The sequence below is a fragment of the Leptonychotes weddellii genome, chromosome 5, assembly GCF_054177405.1.
Source record: "Leptonychotes weddellii isolate Sample4059 chromosome 5, ASM5417740v2, whole genome shotgun sequence".
Taxonomy (NCBI): Eukaryota; Metazoa; Chordata; class Mammalia; order Carnivora; family Phocidae; genus Leptonychotes; species Leptonychotes weddellii.
The window spans coordinates 90,801,784-90,820,288 of NC_138373.1; the positions used below are offsets into that span (position 1 = coordinate 90,801,784).

Genomic DNA, 18,505 nt, shown 5'->3' on the forward strand with positions numbered 1-18,505 from the left:
CAGAAATCCCCAAAAGTGTAGAGGTGTGGGGAAACCAGAGATAAGGGGACAAATCGGACCACCCTGCCCTAGGTGTGGTCATGTGGGGTGGGTGTCTATGATAATCACCTGTGACCAACAAAGAATAATCAGCCCCTAAAAAGGAAGTAAGCCATTCAAGGTGTTATCAATAGAGATGTTAAAAGGATTTAAGTTCCCTGGTTAGCTTTCTATAAAAGACGAACACTAAAGGCCCTGGGACCCCTCACTCTTGAGAGCTTTTTCTGTATCTTCACTTAATAAACCGCTATAGTCTTACTCACATACAAACACAAAAAAAAATTAAAAATTTTAAAAATCAAAATAAAAGCTATGTTTATAGTACACTGTACTGTGTAATAGCGTTATATCTAAAAATCAATGTACATACTTTAATTTAAAAATAGTATTAAAAGTACTAAAAAAGGATGTCATCTGAGCTTTCAGGGAGTTGTAATCACTGATCACAGATCACTATAATAACAATGAAAAAGTTTGAAATATTGTGAGAATTACCACAATGTGACACAGAGACACAGAGTACATGCTGTTGTTCAATGAAGGGTTGCCACAAACCTTCAATTTGTAAAAGGAAAAAAAATGCGATATATGTCAAGTCCAATAGAAGTGCAATAAAAGGAGGTATGCCTGTTTATATAGACATATTTATAAATGTATGTTTGTATAGAATTCATTCAGCATTCACTCATCAATCCAAAGTTATAGGTACCAGAAACAAGTATGCTTCCCTGCCACCTTTGATCAATATAGTTAATGGTATGTAACCTGAACAATGAGTCGTGGTATTCTCCTCAAACCAAACTTAAAACACAACATCCTTCCTAAATGATACAGAAATGGACCTGTTCTTGCCCCATCTTTCATCTGAAATCTTTCAATAGCTCCCCATTGCTTCCAGCGTAAGGCCCCGGATTCATGAGAAAACTCACAGGACCCCTTCAGAGGGGGCCCCTCTGCAACCCTACGGCTACTTAGTCTCCCACTAGAATGATGCCCTCCAACCATAACAAAATGATTCCCTGGCCTGGCCAAGCTCTCCCTCATCTGGGGCCTTTGCACACATCAGACCGTTGGCCTGAAGCCTTCCACCTCCTCCCTGTTTGTCTACCTCACTCACAGGCAAGCTTAAGTCTCCACTGAGGCATCACTTACCCGCTAAGAAGGTTTCCAAAGAACCCTGACGTCACACTGCTCTTATCTCAACCCACTGCACGAAAAAAAATCTTTCCCTGTTGCCACCAAGAGCTCCTTGAAGGTAAAACTGTGTCTGGGTTAACATTTTATTCCCCAAGTTGGCTTAGTGCCTGAGTCAACTTAGACACTCCGTATATACTTGCCTAATTAATTGAATCCAGTAAAACTATGAATTTTACTGATGAGAAATTTGAGGTCAAGGGCATGAGTGGTCCAAGTCATTGAGCAAACTGATGGAGATAAAATAAAGCCCAACACTTTGGCTCCATCAGCCAGCATTCCTTCTGCAACACTATCTAGCTTGGCTTCAGCTACATGGGTGTGCCAAACAACTGCTTAGAAACTACTGGTTAGGGGCGCCTGGGTGGCTCAGTTGAGCATCTGCCTTTGGCTCAGGTCATGATCCCAGGGTCCTGGGATCAAGCCCCGCATCGGGCTCTCTGCTTGCCAGGAAGCCTGCTTCTCCCTCTCCCACTCCCCCTGCTTGTGTTCCCTCTCACTGTCTCTCTGTCAAGTAAATAAAATCTTAAAAAAAAAAAAACTACTGGTTAGAAAGCAATGGATTTCACTCAGATTTGTATATATACATACTAGATGAAGCCTATTAATTGTGTTAGTTAAATTCTCAAAAAATTGATTTTTGGCAAATATGATCTGTCAGTTTCCAAAAGAGAGTATGTTTAAAATCTCATTCTAATTCTAAATTTGTCTATTTCTCCTTGTAGTTCCACCTGCTTTTGATTTGTGTGTATCACAGACCTGTGGCTGGTTCCACATAATGTTAAAACTATTATACCTTCTTGGATTGATGTTCCTTTTATCACTATGAAATGTTTTTCTTTTTTTTTTTAAGATTTTATTTATTTATTTGACAGAGAGAGACACAGCAAGAGAGGGAACACAAGCAGGGGGAGTGGGAGGGGGGAGAAACAGGCTTCCCGCTGAGCAGGGAGCCTGATGGGGGGCTCGATCCCAGGACCCTGGAATCATGACCTGAGCCGAAGGCAGATGCTTAACCGACTGAGCCATCCAGGTGCCCCGATGATGAAAAAAAAACTACAGAGAAGTGGTAGTTACACAACATTATGCATACACTAAATGCCCTGGAATTGTACACTTTATAATGGTTAATTCTGTAATCGGTAAATTTCACCTTCACAAAAAATGAATGCATAGACCAACACTAGATACTGCCTTCTGCTGGTGAGATAAATTACTTTTTGCGAACACGTAAGCAGTTCTGATCTCATTTACTTATCTTGGCAATGAAATGGGGTTTGTCTACAATTTACAGCCAAATCTGTGGCATGTCCAAGTGTCTGCTTCAAAGGGTGGAAATGTTCTCTTTTTATAACCTCTCTTGGGACAACAAGTATGGCCTGTGGTAACAATTCAGTTGTAATTCTAGTTCTTGAGTTACATAGAAGAATGGGCCTAATGGGCAGGCTCTTCTTTAACAGCAACATGAAATAACAAAAATGAATAGCTTCTGAATAAAAAAAGGCTTCTTAGGTAATTGGCAAAATTTGCCCTGTTCTTATCTCATTTTGCAATATACGTGATTTATCTTCTGGAAGAAGGGAAGCACACATCTTCTTGGGTAAGATATTTCATGGCTGATGTTTCTGGGCTCAGGGATCTTCAGTTTTTCGCAGGTAGGGATCTTAGATACACAGTTACTGCCCTTCTGTCCCAAGCATTGCTCTTGCCCGGCACAGATACCCCCAAAGAAACACTGCCTAGACCTTTGAGGAGTGGAAGTGGGAGATATTTGCAAGGGTTTCCTGGTATATTAGTAAGCTTTGCTGCATCCCAAATCATCCCAAAGCTCAGAGGCTTAAAATAACACCCAGTTTATTCAGCTCACAATTCTGTGGGTCAGCAATTTGGACTGGGCTCAGTGGGCAGTTCTTCTATGGTCCTGTTCATGCATTTATAGTCAGCTGCTGGATATGCAGTCAGTTGGCTGGTCTGCTGGGGTCTAGCTGGTCCTAGGTGGCCTGGCTTTATGTCTGTCACGTGGCTGGCTTATTAACTGTGGCACCTTGGTCCTTCTCTGTGTGATCTCTCATCTTCCATCAGGCTAGCCAAGGCTGGTTCACATGGTAGCAGCGTTTAGAACTCAGATGATGTCAATTCCATCACATTCTTTTGCTCAAAAGAAGTCAAAAGAGCAGCCCGGATTCAGGGGTTGGAGAAATAGATACCACCTATTGGTGGGAGAGGTACTGTGACCATTTTTGCAATCTCTCACACCTAAGACATTCTTCCTGATCTAGTAACCCATTATTCCCCATACTGATTTCCCCTAGACCCCCTGCTGGCGTGACCGAGTCCAGGCATGAGGCCACTTGGTCACTGATCCTTTGAGATCATACTCTTTCTTACCTCTGTCACGTTCTGGTCACTAGTTCCCTCTTACCTCCGATTCCATGTATATTCAGTCCCAGAACACCCTCAGCTTCTCATCCTCGGAGAATTTCTCATTTTTGAGCATGGCTGTGGTCACCTAGAACTAGCGTAACCATAGGATTTATCATCTCAGTTGGGCCTTGTGAGGATGAAATGGGGCGTCATGAATAATTATGCTAGCCCAGCAAGCACCAACTGGGATGTCACTATTTAAAACCTCAGTGGTTAGAAGCAGAGGCTCTTGGACCCACCTCGCTTGGGTTTGAATAGCAGGTCTGATAATTGTTTGCCAGTTACTTCAACTCTTAGAAACGGTTTCCTCATCTATTAAATGGAGATTATAAGAGTATTCATTTAACAGGGACTTTTGTGAGGTTTGAATGAGATAACTTATATAAAATACTTAGCCATTATTATTATATTATTTCCAAGCTCTGCAGTGGTTAGGGGAAATGCCTTCTTTTTTTTTTCTTTTAAGGTTTTATTTATTCATGAGAGACAGAGAGAGAGAGAGGCAGAAGGAGAAGCAGGCTCCCCAAAGAGCAGGGAGCCCAATGCGGGACGTGATCCCAGGACCCCAGAATCATGACCTGAGCCGAAGGCAGAAGACGCTCAACCATCTGAGCCACCCAGGCGCCCTGGGAAATGCCTTTTTTTTAATTTAATATTATGTTGTATGCACATACGCTAAAGTTATTTCAAAATCTTTGTATTTATCAGTTTCAGTGAGTATTTATAATGTCATTGATTAAAGGTTCCATAATTTACCTTAAAAACTCTACTATTATTAAGTATTTAGGTCATTTCCAGCTTTTCTCTATTACAAATGATAAAACAACAAACTTCATTGTGGATAAATATTTTTTGTAATAAATTATTTTACATTAGTTCTAGAAACATTATATTAAAGAATATGAATACTTTTTTAAAGATTTATTTGAGAGAAAGAGAGAGAAGGCACAAACAGGGGGAGGAGCAGAGGAAGGGGCAGAGGGAGAGAATCTCAAGCAGACTCCTGAGCTAGTCATGGGGCTCGATCTCAAGACCCTGACTGAGATCATGACCTGAGCCAAAATCAAGAGTCGGATGCTTAACTGACTGAGTCATCCAGGTGCCACAAAGAATATGAATATTTTAAGGAGCTTGGCATATATTGCCAAGTTGCTTTCCCAAAGGATCACATGAATTAATGTTTTCTTGAGCAATATCAGGAAGTTGTCACCTTATTTTTCTTTGAAGAATTTTAATCATTTTTTTTTCTCTTCAAGACCTGTGGAATATTGAATATGTACTTTAAGGCATTTCTGTCTTTTTAAGTAAACACTATTCCCAAAGTGGGGCTTGAACTTGGGAGTCACATGCTCTACCTACTGAGCCAGCCAGGAACTCCAGGAAGTGTCAACTTTAATACAACTTCACTAACATTGAGTATTAACAGTAAAAAATAAAATCTGCCAATTTATTATGCCCACTTAAAACATAGTTCTGACAAACTTGTTTTCTGGTTTCCCAGCCCTCTGAAATTGAAAGCAAACAGAGAGGGAAGAATATTGAAAAAGATACTTGGGCATGTTTGCTGATAGCTTGAAGATGAGAGGAAAGACAAAAATAAAAAAAATACAAGAAAAAACATCCTCGACATCTAGAATTACTTAACAAACATGTCTTCAATCTTCAATAGTCTGTATGATTGTTTGTTGTAGGATAGGACAGTTCATTTTTATTATAATTACATGAGATGATCAAGAATAATCCAGAATGTGCTAAATAAAATTTGTTTTAGAGTGATTTCCATTAAAAAGCAAAAAGAAAACTTATGCTGAAAGGGGACATCAATTTCTTGGCTTTATTTTATTTTTAGGCCTTGAGTTGTTGTAAAGAGCCATGGCTTTGCTAAAGGTAGAGTGAGAAAACCAGGAGGGTGTGAGTTCCCCTATTCAGGAATAAAAACAGAGGATAAAAGCCCAGGGGCCAGGACAGACTTTTCCAAATCCCAGAATTTCGACCAGTTCCCCAGATTGGTTATTATTTCTATCCCCTTCCTGTTCTCCTTGAAGACAAAAGGGACTCTCTCTGTATATCATCTTCCTAAGCAGCAAGGAAGTAGGAAGTTGAGGAGCACATTTCGTTCCCCACTTCCTCGGGGTGCTAAGCATGAAGAGGAGGGCAGAGTCCCTGGCTACGTACCCAAGGAGAAAAAGGAAGTCCTATTCCCTTAGCTCTGCAGCAAAGAAAGAACCTAGGGCATCTGTCTCAGTCCAGAGAAAAGGCCATGATTGTCCCACTTTATCAAGCATAAATTGCCTGGAGAACTTTTTATAACACAGATTGTTCTCTGCAGAGTCTATGATTTGGTAGGGTGGGACTCGAGAATTTGCATTTCTAACAAGTTCCCAGGTGATGCTGATGACGTGGGTTCAGGGACCAGACTTGGACGACTACGGCTGACATGGGTCCTGGTCCTGACTCATCATCAGAATCACCTGGGAGGTTAAGAAAAGAAAGAAAAGAGATTGCTCCTTACCAGGAGCTTCAGGCCAGAATCTGCCAATTAGAACCTTCAGAATTGGGATTGCAGGCATGTGTTGGTTTACTTCATAAAGCTCTCCATTAGATCTTGGTGTTGGGTTGGCGTGGTGTTTCATAGCCCCTGAGTACGCAGAAGTATGCTAAGCACTTGGTCAGTGTTTAATAAAGCCTTACTGATGGACTGATTTAGACCCAACAACACTTTGAGCAGTTAAATATGAATCCTTTAGTATGCTAATTTTATTTGATTCGTGATGATGATATTCTTTGGAGAATATCTGTATTGGCCTATTAGCCACATAAAAATGAACACTTTTGTAAAGGAAGTCTATTCGAATAGACAAATTTATCTATTCTAATAGACAAATAAAAAAGCTCTGGCACAGTCATGTAAATCATAATATTTCCATGGCAACAACATGACTTTTTTAAATGCCCAAATGAAGCTGTTGTGAGATTCTCTCAGATTTATCCTTTAAAAATAGTGTCTTTTGGGGCGCCTGGGTGGCTCTGTCCCTTAAGCTTCTGACTCTTGATTTCAGCTCAGGTTACGATGTCGGGGTCCTGGGATGGAGCCATGGGTGGGGCACCCCGCTCAGGGGGGAGTTGGCTTGAGATTCTCCCTTCCCCTCTGCCCCTCTCTTCTCCCCCATCTCACACGGGAGCACGCGCTCGCTCTCAAATAAATAAATAAATAATCTTTAAAAAGAAAAATAGTTATCTTTTATCAGAATATCCAAACAGTGTAACCAAATTGATAGCTCGTACACCAAAGTTCATTGGTTAGATGTTCCCATGCAACATTACTTTCTTTCCTGATAGTCTCCATAGATTGGTTTTTACAACATATTTTTCTTGGTAATAGTCTAAATATTTAGGAGAACTTGAAAATGCAACAAATATTGTTCCCATTTTTAAAGTCTTTTATTAAATAAGAAGTAGTGTTGGGGCGCCTGGGTGGCTCAGTTGTTAAGTGTCTGCCTTCGGCTCAGGTCATGATCCCGGGGTCCTGGGATTGAGCCCCGCATCGGTTTCCCTGCTCAGCGGGGAACCTGCTTCTCCCTCTCCACTCCCCCTGCTTGTGTTCCCTCTCTCGCTGTCTCTCTCTGACAAATAAATAAAATCTTTAGGGGCGCCTGGGTGGCTCAGTTGGTTAAGCGACTGCCTTCAGCTCAGGTCATGATCCTGGAGTCCTGGGATGGAGTCCCGCATTGGGCTCCCTGCTTGGCAGGGAGTCTGCTTCTCCCTCTGACCCTCCTCCCTCTCATGCTCTCTGTCTCTCATTCTCTCTCTCTCAAATAAATAAATAAAATCTTTAAAAAATAAATAAATAAAATAAAATAAATAAAATCTTTAAAAAAAAAAAAAAGAAGTAGTGTTGTCACCTCAATGGTCTTCTCCAACCACAAATCAGAGATTGGATAATGTTGGTCCAAACTGTGTTATTTCCTACTTTCTTCATTTCCGTGATGACCTATCTTGGTTCTGGGTCAGACTTCTTGCTAATGAACATTTAAATTCTGTCCAACCTATTTAGCTGAAGTAGATCATTAAGCGTTAGCTTCTTGCAGATTGGCACAAATGTAGGAAGAGTGGCTTGTGAGCTAACTCTGAATTGTGGTTAATTCGGAAGAGTTGGTTACTGTGGGGGCGCCTGGGTGGCTCAGTCGTTAAGCATCTGCCTTCGGCTCAGGTCATGATCCTGGGGTCCTGGGATCGAGCCCCGCACTGGGCTCCCTGCTCACCAGGAGGCCCGCTTCTCCCTCTCCCACTCCCCCTGCTTGTGTTCCCTCTCTCGCTGTGTCTCTCTCTGTCAAATAAATAAATAAAATCTTAAAAAAAAAAAAAGTTGGTTACTGTGTGATTTGCAGACTGAGCATTGAACTCATTTCTGAAATGAGATAATAATGAGCTCTTATTGAACCAAATGGAAAAACACCCCATACTCATTAATAATATGCAAAACAGAACATTGTCATTCTACATGTGATGACAAAGAACACAAAAGCAATACGAAAATTAACTTAATTGGAAATATTGTAAAATTATTTTCAACATCATATGTTAAATTAAGGAGTTGCTTTGATTGCTAAGTGGATAATAGAGAAAACCAAAGTAGTAAGCCTGGTTAGCATTTGTGCAAATGCTTTACAAATTACTTATTTTCTAGTACCATCACAACACTTAATAGTGGTCCATTTAATAGGAAAATAGCTCAAGTTGAAATAGATGACAGTTAAGTAGATGATTTCAGGGAAGACTACAAGTTGTTCAAAAACTTCTCTAAATGATACATCTTTTGTATCCAGAGAGCTAAAAAATACATTCCCCAGGATCTAGTCCTTCCCCTGATACATGGCTGACAGTATTCGTGGAAGGAAGAAAGGAAGGGAGGAAGGGAGGGGAGAGAGTGGGGAAGGAAGAAATAAATACCAGGGGAAAAGCTTTAAATCTATTTTCTCTATCTCCTGGGCACTGGAGAAGTCTGGGTGCTAGAGAGAAACAATCTGGGAATCAACTGTGACTCTTACCCTAGGATTAATTAATTCCATCTTCAAATCTCTTTTCCCAGACCAATCCTCTCCCAAGACATCCAGCTTCAGCTCTTACTTGATACCTCCAGGTCAGGCCATGCAGCGGTATAGACTCAAATGATCTACAGAGTGTGTAGTTGAGCTCAGAGCCATCCCTGAGCCCTGAGCTACCTCCAAAACATAGGGATCTAGCAGAAGGGGAGGGGCAGGCAAAAGAGGCTGAAAAGCAAGGACCAGATGAGTGACAGCTACCCAGGGAATTCTGCAAAACCATCTGGCTGGGGCCAGTAGAGAACTCTAGACATGACTGAGATTAGGCCTCGTACTTGGGCTGAATGAAGGCTTAGAGTCAGAAATTCTCCTGTTACAGTAAAATCTTTAAGTTATCCTTCTTGCAGGGGCGCCTGGGTGGCTCAGGCGTTAAGCGTCTGCTTTCGGCTCGGGTGCTGGGATTGGGCCCCACATCGGGCTCCCTGCTCGGTGGGAGGCCTGCTTCTCCCCCTCCCACTCCCTGTTTGTGTTCCCTCTCTCGCTGTGTCTCTGTCAAATAAATAAATAAAATCTTTTTAAAAAAAAGTTATCCTTCTTGCATATCTGAGTTTAGGGAATGAGATTCCTACTCACTACTAATAAAGTGATTACATGCAATTTTATATTTACATAATTAACTAGATTATTTATATGTGTTTATATAAATGTTGCAAAATAATTAGTGTTCTGAAGACAAAGGTCTAGGAAAGAGGAGAGTTCACTTGAGATGCCGCCTTCAGTAAGAGAAAGCAATTCAAAAGCATGAGTTCTAGTGATCCCAAAGGGATGAGGAATTTGGGGCTGAAGGGTGAGAGAACAGCCATGAAAGCTATTGACAGTTTGACAGCCCAATTCAAAGCTTGAGAAACAGAAGTATGTTGAGAATGGCCCCCCAAAAATTTTAGAGAAACTGGTTCTTTTAGAGGAAAGAAGTAGATTACTCACTGTTGGAAAAGGTTAAGAAAAAGTTAAGGGTATAGGTAGACTGCAGATTTTCTCAGTTGGAGTTCCTCATCTGAACCCATAACACAACTGGAGTGACTGTTCCAGATTCTCACAAGAGCAGTAAGTCTAGAATCTGGAATGGGTGGCCCCGTTCTGACACATTGGGTGGAAGTTAAAGAATCTCATGCAGGGCGCCTGGGTGGCTCAGTCGGTTAAGCGACTGCCTTCGGCTCAGGTCATGATCCTGGAGTCCCGGGATCGAGTCCCGCATCGGGCTCCCTGCTCGGCAGGGAGTCTGCTTCTCCCTCTGACCCTCCTCCCTCTCATGCTCTCTGTCTCTCATTCTCTCTCTCTCTCAAATAAATAAATAAATAAATAAATAAATAAAAAAGAATCTCATGCAACGGACGCCATAGGGCCCTGAGGCTTCATTGTTGAGAAAGGCTCAGAAGACAGTTAACAAGAACAGAAAACAAAAGTTAGAGCCTAACACTCAAAAATGGAGATCTCACCTAGAGCAGTTCCAAGCCTCGCTGAGCCAAAGTGGTCTGATTCTGGAGGGGGGGTGGGTAAGCCGTTCCTGACTCTGATATCCTGTTATTCTGTGTTTACAGCCAATGTGCTCTCGGCGGCTCATTAGGGTAACTACCCCCACCTTGCTGATGGCGCTGAGCTGTGGCACCTGGCCTCTAATCTTTCAGGACCCTACCAGCCCATTACCATCAGTGAGCCCAGTTCTGGAACAGCATCTCCTACCATCAGCCCTGGCCTTCAGAACTCCGGAGAGTAGCTACCAGAGCTCTTTGGTGACGGGAGGGATAAGATTGCTGGTATTTAAGGGTACAAATGTGTAAGGAGTAGTAAATAGGCCACAGGGACCTAATGCACAGTGTAACGAATATAGGTAATAGTACTGTACTGCAATTATGTAATGTGATAAATATTGCTACACCAGCAATCATATTACGACATATAAATGCATCAGCGTAACACGCTGCACACCTTAAACTTACACGTTATATGTCGAATTTGTTCAATAAAAAACCAAAAAGTTTAAAAATAAGTAATTAAGTAAATAAACAAACAAACAAATAAAAAATAAATAAATAAATAAATAAGAGTTTCTCAGTGATGCTGTTACCTTCTTACCAGGCTAGGCTTTATCCCAGGGTAAATGGAGATATCCACAGAACACAGTTCTTGGTGGGTTTGCTAGTCTATATAGTACATTCAGTCTCGCATCCCCACTTCTCTGGACATTTTGATTCCATCCATCACCATTTGTCCTGCATTTCTTCCAGTTCTGCCTCACTTCTGTGGGCGGATATTTTTTCCAGTTCCGAAGAGGCAAACTGACAGTGTATTAGCGCCATCTCCTGGGGTCCTTGTCAAGGTGTAAATCCCGTACCAGGAGAGAATGCTCTCCTATAAACAAACTCTCCCTCTTCGATGTTATATTCTGTGCACCCTCCGGAGCCGGTCCCACGCACACACTCCCACTTCTTTTTATTTTTTTATTAACATATAATGTATTATTTGTTGCAGGGGTACAGGTCTGTGATTCATCAGTCTTACACAATTCACAGCGCTCACCATAGCACATACCCTTCCCAATGTCCATCACCCAGCCACCCCATCCCTCCCAGCCCCTCCACTCCAGCAACCCTCAGTTTGTTTCCTGAGATTAAGGGTCTCTTATGGTTTGTCTCCCTCTCTGGTTTTGTCTTGTTTCATTTTTCCCTCCCTTCCCCTTTGATCCGGTCTTGTTTTCAAATTCCTCATATCAGTGAGATCATATGACAATTGTCTTTCTCTGACTGACTTATTTCACTTAGCATAATACCCTCTAGTTCCATCCACGTCGTTGCAAATGGCAAGATTTCATTTTTTGATGGCTGTGTAATATTCCATTGTATATAAATACCACATCTTCTTTATCCATTCATCTGTCGATGGACATCTTGGCTCTTTCCACAGTTTGGCTATTGTGGACATTGCTGCTATAAACATTGGGGTACACGTGCCCCTTCGGATCCCTACTTTTGTATCTTTGGGGTAAATACCCAGTAGTATTTACTCTATTTTCTATTTTCAACTTTTTGAGGAACCTCCATACTGTTTTCCAGAGTGGCTGCACCAGCTTGCCCATTCCCACTAACAGTGTAGGAGGGTTCCCCTTTCTCCGCATCCCTGCCAACATCTGTCATTTCCTGACTTGTTAATTTTAGCCATTCTGACTGGTGTGAGGTGGTATCTCACTGAGGTTTTGATTTGGATTTCCCTGGTGCCGAGTGATGTTGAGCACTTTTTCATGTGTCTGTTGGCCATTTGGATGTCTTCTTTGCAGAAATGTCTGTTCATGTCTTCTGCCCATTTCTTGATTAGATTCTTTGTTCTTTGGGTGTTGAGTTTGATAAGTTCTTTATAGATTTTGGATCCTAGCCCTTTTTTTGATATGTCATTTGCAAATACCTTCTCCCATTCTGTCGGTTGTCTTTTGGTTTTGTTGGTTGTTTCCTTTGCTGTGCAAAAGCTTTTTACCTTGATGAAGTCCCAATAGTTCATTTTTGCCCTTGCTTCCCTTGCCTTTGGTGATGTTTCTAGGAAGAAGTTGCTGCAGACACTCTCACTTTTTTTTTTTTTAAAGATTTTATTTATTTGACAGAGAGACAGCAAGAGCAGGAACACAAGCAGGGGGAGTGGGAGAGGGAGAAGCAGGCTTCCTGCTGAGCAGGGAGCCCGATGCGGGGCTCGATCCCAGGACCCTGGGATCATGACCTGAGCCAAAGGCAGACGCTTAACGACTGAGCCACCCAGGCGCCCCGACACTCCCACTTCTTGAAGCCGGGTGCTGACCAGGTCCTACAACTACTGCAGGGTATAGTCCCTTTCTCCCTTAGCAGGCCCAGCACTTCTCGGCCAGGTTGTGTTGTGACTTGACCCTAGTTAGGGGCCTCATGGCCAAGAGAGGAGGAGACAGAGAAGCCTCCTGAGAAGGGCATGGTTTTCTTGTGAGGCAAGATCCTCTGCATCATCTGCAAATAAACAAAAGTCACTAGTCTTTTTTTTTTTTTTTAAGAGGGAAGGGGGGTAGGAGCAGAGGGAGAGAGAATTTTAAGCAGGCTCCATGCTCAACACGGAGCCCACACAGGGCTCGATCTCACGACCATGAGATCATGACTTGAGTTGAAATCAAGAGTCCGATGCTTAACCACCCGAACCACCCAGACGTCCTGGCACTAGTCTTTAAAGAAGTGCGGGACGCCTGGGTGACTCAGTTGGTAAAGTGTGGGACTCTTGGTTTCAGCTCAGGTCATGATCTCGGGGTCGTAAGATCCAGCAACCTTATGGGCCTCTGTGCTTAACGGGGAGTCTGCTTGAGATTCTCTCCCCCTGCCCCTCCCCTCTCAGCCCCCCTCCACCCCCACTCATGCACTGTCTTTCTCTCAAATAAATAAATCTTTAAAAAATAAAAGAAAAAAAAAAGAGGAAGGAGTGGGTCCTGTCTGCAGGCCCAGAGGGTCCAAGGGAATCTGAAGATTCATGATTTTTTAGCATGTCGACCCAGATGTCCCCTCCAAAGTCTCACTTCTTCCAAATGAGGGCCCTGGCCTGGATACAGCAGACTCACTACTGTTCAGAAGTCAACATTCTGTGGAACTCCGCTACTCTTACCATTTCTAAGTCTCCAGCATTACTGCCCCCAGGCTATGGGAGCTGGGAGTCTATTTATATACAGCCAAAACAGCACTCTGGCTTCACATTGCCCATTGCATTGGTGAGTAATCATTCTAGCCTTTCCTTGTCCCTCTCCAACGCATCCGTGGCTCCAGGCAACTGGCATCTAATTCCACAATTCTTACTTAATTTTCCCCGAAACCCTCAAATCCCTGGGACATTGCACCTACCAATGCATTCATTGCCTTCCATTAGAAGCCCATCTCAGTTCTCACCTGTACAAGCTTTAACAATCACACTGGAACTGCATGCCTGGGTCCCCCTACAGCCAGCAAGGGCATCTTTATTACATTCAGCCAGGTCCAGAAACAAGATTCCATTTTAGAGACAGTTCCTTAGGACCACATCCAGGATCAGCTGTCACAGGGTGGATTTACCGGGAAACAGACTCTAAGACGTTGAGGTTTCTGTGCAGAGGTTATCAGAGTGTCCTTACGGAAACAGAACCTGTGGGTGGTGAAGAAAGAAAGACCCAGCAGACAAAAGGGTTGAACTGTAGCGCAGCTCAGGGGAGGTCTCAGCAGATCCCACGGGCAGCGCTGAAGCTGGCATAGCTCTAGCAAGATATCCCACATAGAGGCAAGGTGGACAAGTCTTTGTCCACACATGAACCAATCATCAGATATGCATGGTCCCCGGGTGGGGGTGGGGTGCTCAGGGTGGGTATCGCAAAACCTTGGGTGTGTCTTTCTTTGGCTGAGGACAATTGCAGAAAGCAGTCCAGCTGAGAGGCATCCGCCAATGACCGCACCCCCCACACCCCAATCCCGGAACGGGAGGAATGAGGGGAATCTGGCTGGCAAACCACAGCATCCACAATGCTCTGCAACACTGGGCATGTCACTTACCTTGCTGAGACTGTTCCCTGACCTGTTAAATAAGAGAATAATCCCGACCTCACAGGATATCCAAAAGAGCAAGTGAAAACACAAGTGCAAGCAATTCATAAACTGTTAACAAGGTCATTCTTTTCAGCCTGAATTCTGTAGCAATCTCTTCACCATCTTTCTGTTAAGCTCCCCACTCAATTCTCGTCTCCAGAACAGTTGGTATTTTACTTTGCTGCCAAGATTTATCTTTCAAGTCAATTTTATTACTTCTCTAAAAAGTTACAGTTATGGTGTTGACACATAGCTAATTTATTATGTGTGTCTTTGGATTGTTTTTCACCATAAATTATTTCCAAAATAGACCCTACAATAACAAAAAAATTATCTGGGGCTCTACAGAGAATACAATTCAAGAATTTGTAGTTCTTAAAAATTGAAAACAGCTCTTCAAAAACTTACCAGTTCATGGGGCGCCTGGGTAGCTCAGTCGTTAAGCGTCTACCTTCGGCTCAGGTCATGATCCCAGGGTGTTGGGATCGAGCCCCGCATCGGGCTCCCCGCTCGGCGGGAGGCTTGCTTCTTCCTCTCCCACTCCCCCTGCTTGTGTTCCTGTTCTCGCTGTGTCTCTCTCTGTCAAATAAATAAAATCTTAAAAAAAAAAAACAAACACAAAATCGGGGCGCCTGGGTGGCTCAGTTGGTTAAGCGACTGCCTTCGGCTCAGGTCATGATCCTGGAGTCTCGGGATCGAGTCCCGCATCAGACTCCCTGCTCAGCGGGGAGTCTGCTTCTCCCTCTGATCCTCCCCCCTCTCATTTTCTCTCTCTCTGTCTCATTCTCTCTCTCAAATAAATAAATAAAATCTAAAAAAAAAAAAAAAACACAAAATCTTACCAGTTCAGATTCAGAAATGAACCATTCAATTTTAAATAATTCTCACTAGAGGGAGCTATTTACAAATAAATGCTCGCACACATAGCAGCAGTTTCTGACCTTAAGCGTATTTCAGACGTGTAAACTAAAGCGTATTTTTAAAATGCAAAGATAATTTCAATTGTAGATTAGACCTTACACAAAAATCCTAAAGTGAACTTAACAAATCTCCTTCTTACCTCTTTCTAAACATTTTATTTTTTAAATATCTATTTATTTTAAGTAATCTCTATACCCAATGTGGGGCTAGAATTCATGACCCCAAGATCAGGAATCGCACACCCTTCCAACTGAGCCAGTCAGGTACTCCCAAACATTTTAGAACAATTGAAATATATGTGCAGTAATTCTAGAGCATTCACAGATATGATGTCACATTAGTATTTAGGGAGAGAAAATCAAATCTATGATCTGTAAGTTTCCCTCCAACTTTAACCTTCTGTGACCTATAAAATGATCAAGTTTGTTATATGAAGTATAGAAGCATGATTTACATAGGCAATATTTAGAAATACGTTAGAGTTACTTTTAAATGCTTTTGTAATGAATGGAGCTACAGCACAATGACCTATAAGAAATTTATCATGTCTTGATTTGATTTCATTTATTAAAACAAGGCAACAACTTGAAAATAGAAGACACTTGGGCACCTGGGTGGCTCAGTTGGTTGAGCGACTGCCTTCAGCTCAGGTCATGATCCTGGAGTCCCAGGATCGAGTTCCGCATCGGGCTCCCTGCTCAGCAGGGGGTCTGCTTCTCCCTCTGATCCTCTTCCCTCTCGTGCTCTCTGTCTCTCATTCTCTCTCTCTCTCAAATAAATAAATAAAATCTCTAAAAAAAAAAAAAAGAAAAGAAAATAGAAGACACTTTATCAACACCATGTTTAAACATGATTTATCCTATCGATTTAGTGCCCTCTAATGTGTCATTAACTACAGAAAGCCCTTGCTTTCAAAAAGGAACTGGGAGTGAGGGGGTTGGGTGGGGAGAACTAGTTCCCAAAATTTGCCATGTGGAATTCTCAGTTATTGCTGTTTTTCTGAACTATCCCAAACAGAGTTATGTCTGTTGCTTTTCTCTTCCTCCTTTTCCTCCTCCTCCTCCTCCTTTTTAAAACTTCATTGACTTCTTGGGGCACCTGGGTGGCTCAGTCAGTTAAACATCTGCCTTCAGCTCAGGTCAGGATCTCAGGGTCCTGGGATCAAGCCCCATGTCATCGGGCTCCCTGCTCAGCAGGGAGCCTGCTTCTCCCTCTCCCTCTGCCTGCCACTCCCCCTGCTTGTGCGCGCTCTCTCTCTGTCAAATAAATAAATAAGTAACTAAATAAATAAATAACAACTTCACTGACTCCTAAAATCTGAACATTTTCTATTCTTTCTCATTTTAGTTTCTTGACTAGTAAAGACTAGGACAAAATAATCCCGAAGCAAGCAGGAAACAGAGTCCATTGTAGTGTGTTGCAAAGAAGACAACTTTGGCTCTAAAGTCAGGTCAACCAGAATCTGAACTCAGTTGCACTGGTTGTTAGCTGTATGAGCTGGATAAATCCATAACCTCTGGAAGCTTCGAGGTTCTCCTCTGTCAAATAGAGACGGCATGAGATTCTTGCAAGCCTTCAGTACATATGAGTATGCCAGGCAGTCAACATAGTGCCTCAAGGGAAAAGCCTTTGGTACATGTTGGCCATTGTGATAGGGAGAAAGACAATTACAGGGGCGTAGGCATGACAGGATCCCGGGCTGTGTTCTTCGACCAAACTCCTGAAATCCAGCCAGGGACTTGGGATCAGGAAGGGACCTCAGAGATCATCCATCCCAATGCTCTTTTTTTTTTTTTTTTTTTAAATGATGAAACCAGGACTAGAGAGGCCATGTGGCTTTCAAAAGGACTCACAACAGGGGAGACAGCCTGCCCACTGGCACAAAAGGGCCCCAGAGGAAACCGAGAGGTCCTCTCACTGACTTGGGACCCTAGACTTCCAAGGTTTTATTAAAGGGTTCGGCTTCCAGAAAGCTAGATCTGGTTTTGAGATGGTTAAAAACAAGGCCTTCAGGGGGGCGCCTGGGTGGCTCAGTCGTTAAGCGTCTGCCTTCAGCTCAGGTCATGATCCCGGGGTCCTGGGATCGAAACCTGCATCGGGCTCCCTGCTCAGCGGGAAGCCTGCTTCTCCCTCTTGCACTCCCCCTGCTTGTGTTCCCTCTCTCGCTGGGTCTCTCTCTGTCAAATAAATAAATAAAATCTTTTAAAAAAAGCAAGGCCTGGGGCACCTGGCTGGCTCAGTTGGTTAAGTGTCTGCCTTCTGCTCAGGTCATGATCCCACAGTCCTGGGATCGAGCCCCACATTGGGCTCCCTGCTCAGCGGGGAGTCTGCTTCTCCCTCTCCCTCTGCCTGCCGCTCTGCCTACTTCTGCTCTCTCTCTCTCTGTCAAATAAATAAATAAAATCTTTTAAAAAATAAAAAATAAAAAAAACAAGGCCTTCAGGTCCATGTTAAATGTTTGCTTTGTAGAAAAAGTTGCTGGAGTCGATCGACTCTAGGCTCCAACTCTTTATGAAAAGTGGAAAGTACTTGCTGGGGTACAAGTAGACTCTGAAAATGATCAGAAACGGCAAAGTGAAACTGCTCATCCTCGCCAACCACTGCCCAGCCTTGAGGAAATCTGAAATAGAATACTATGCCATGTTGGCCAAAACTGGGGTCCAATACAGTGGCAATAATATTGAATTGGGCACAGCATGTGGGCAATACTACAGAGTATGCACACTGGCTATTACTGATCCAGGTGATTCTGATATCAGTAGAAGCATGCCACAGCAGACTGGTGAAAAGTAAATCACACAAAATTTTTCTTTAATAAAACTGACCAAAGCTCGTTTAAAAAAAAAAGAAGTTCTGTCCATGAGACAGCCAGTGATAGATCCGAGGCTTCCTCACTCCTGGTTCTATTGCTCTATGGGGCTGGGGTCAGGGGGTGGGCTCCAAGTCCATGACCCAAACCTTGACCGAGAAGGCGCTAGGCTGGGGCTCAGGAATACACAGATCCGCAGAGAGGGTGGGACTTTCCCTGGAAACTGCAAAGACCTTAGAAGCTCTCTCCCGCTTGTGCATGAGGCTAGCCCATCACTCTTTTTCCATGGTGATTTCTTTGGGACTCATCTCCCCTTGGATTTGTATCCAGAGGACAGGATACAAGGGCTAAGTACTTAAGCATGGAGATATTTTGTTGAGTTTGCTAGGTTTTCCCTTAGTAGGGCAGTAATCTTTCCCAGTCACAGCAAAAAAGCAGAGCACAGATAATGCTCTAAGCTGTGCCTCCTTCGC

General features: G+C 43.1%; 1 protein-coding gene and 1 pseudogene across 2 annotated transcripts in view; one reads left to right on the plus strand and one right to left on the minus strand.

The window, feature by feature from the left end:
* The window catches only part of IPO8 (importin 8), a 166,025-nt gene that overhangs the window by 114,176 nt on the left and 33,344 nt on the right, over positions 1-18,505 (minus strand). The gene's annotated exons all lie outside the window — the stretch shown is intronic.
* Positions 13,240-18,042, plus strand: LOC102751089 (large ribosomal subunit protein eL30-like; annotated as a pseudogene).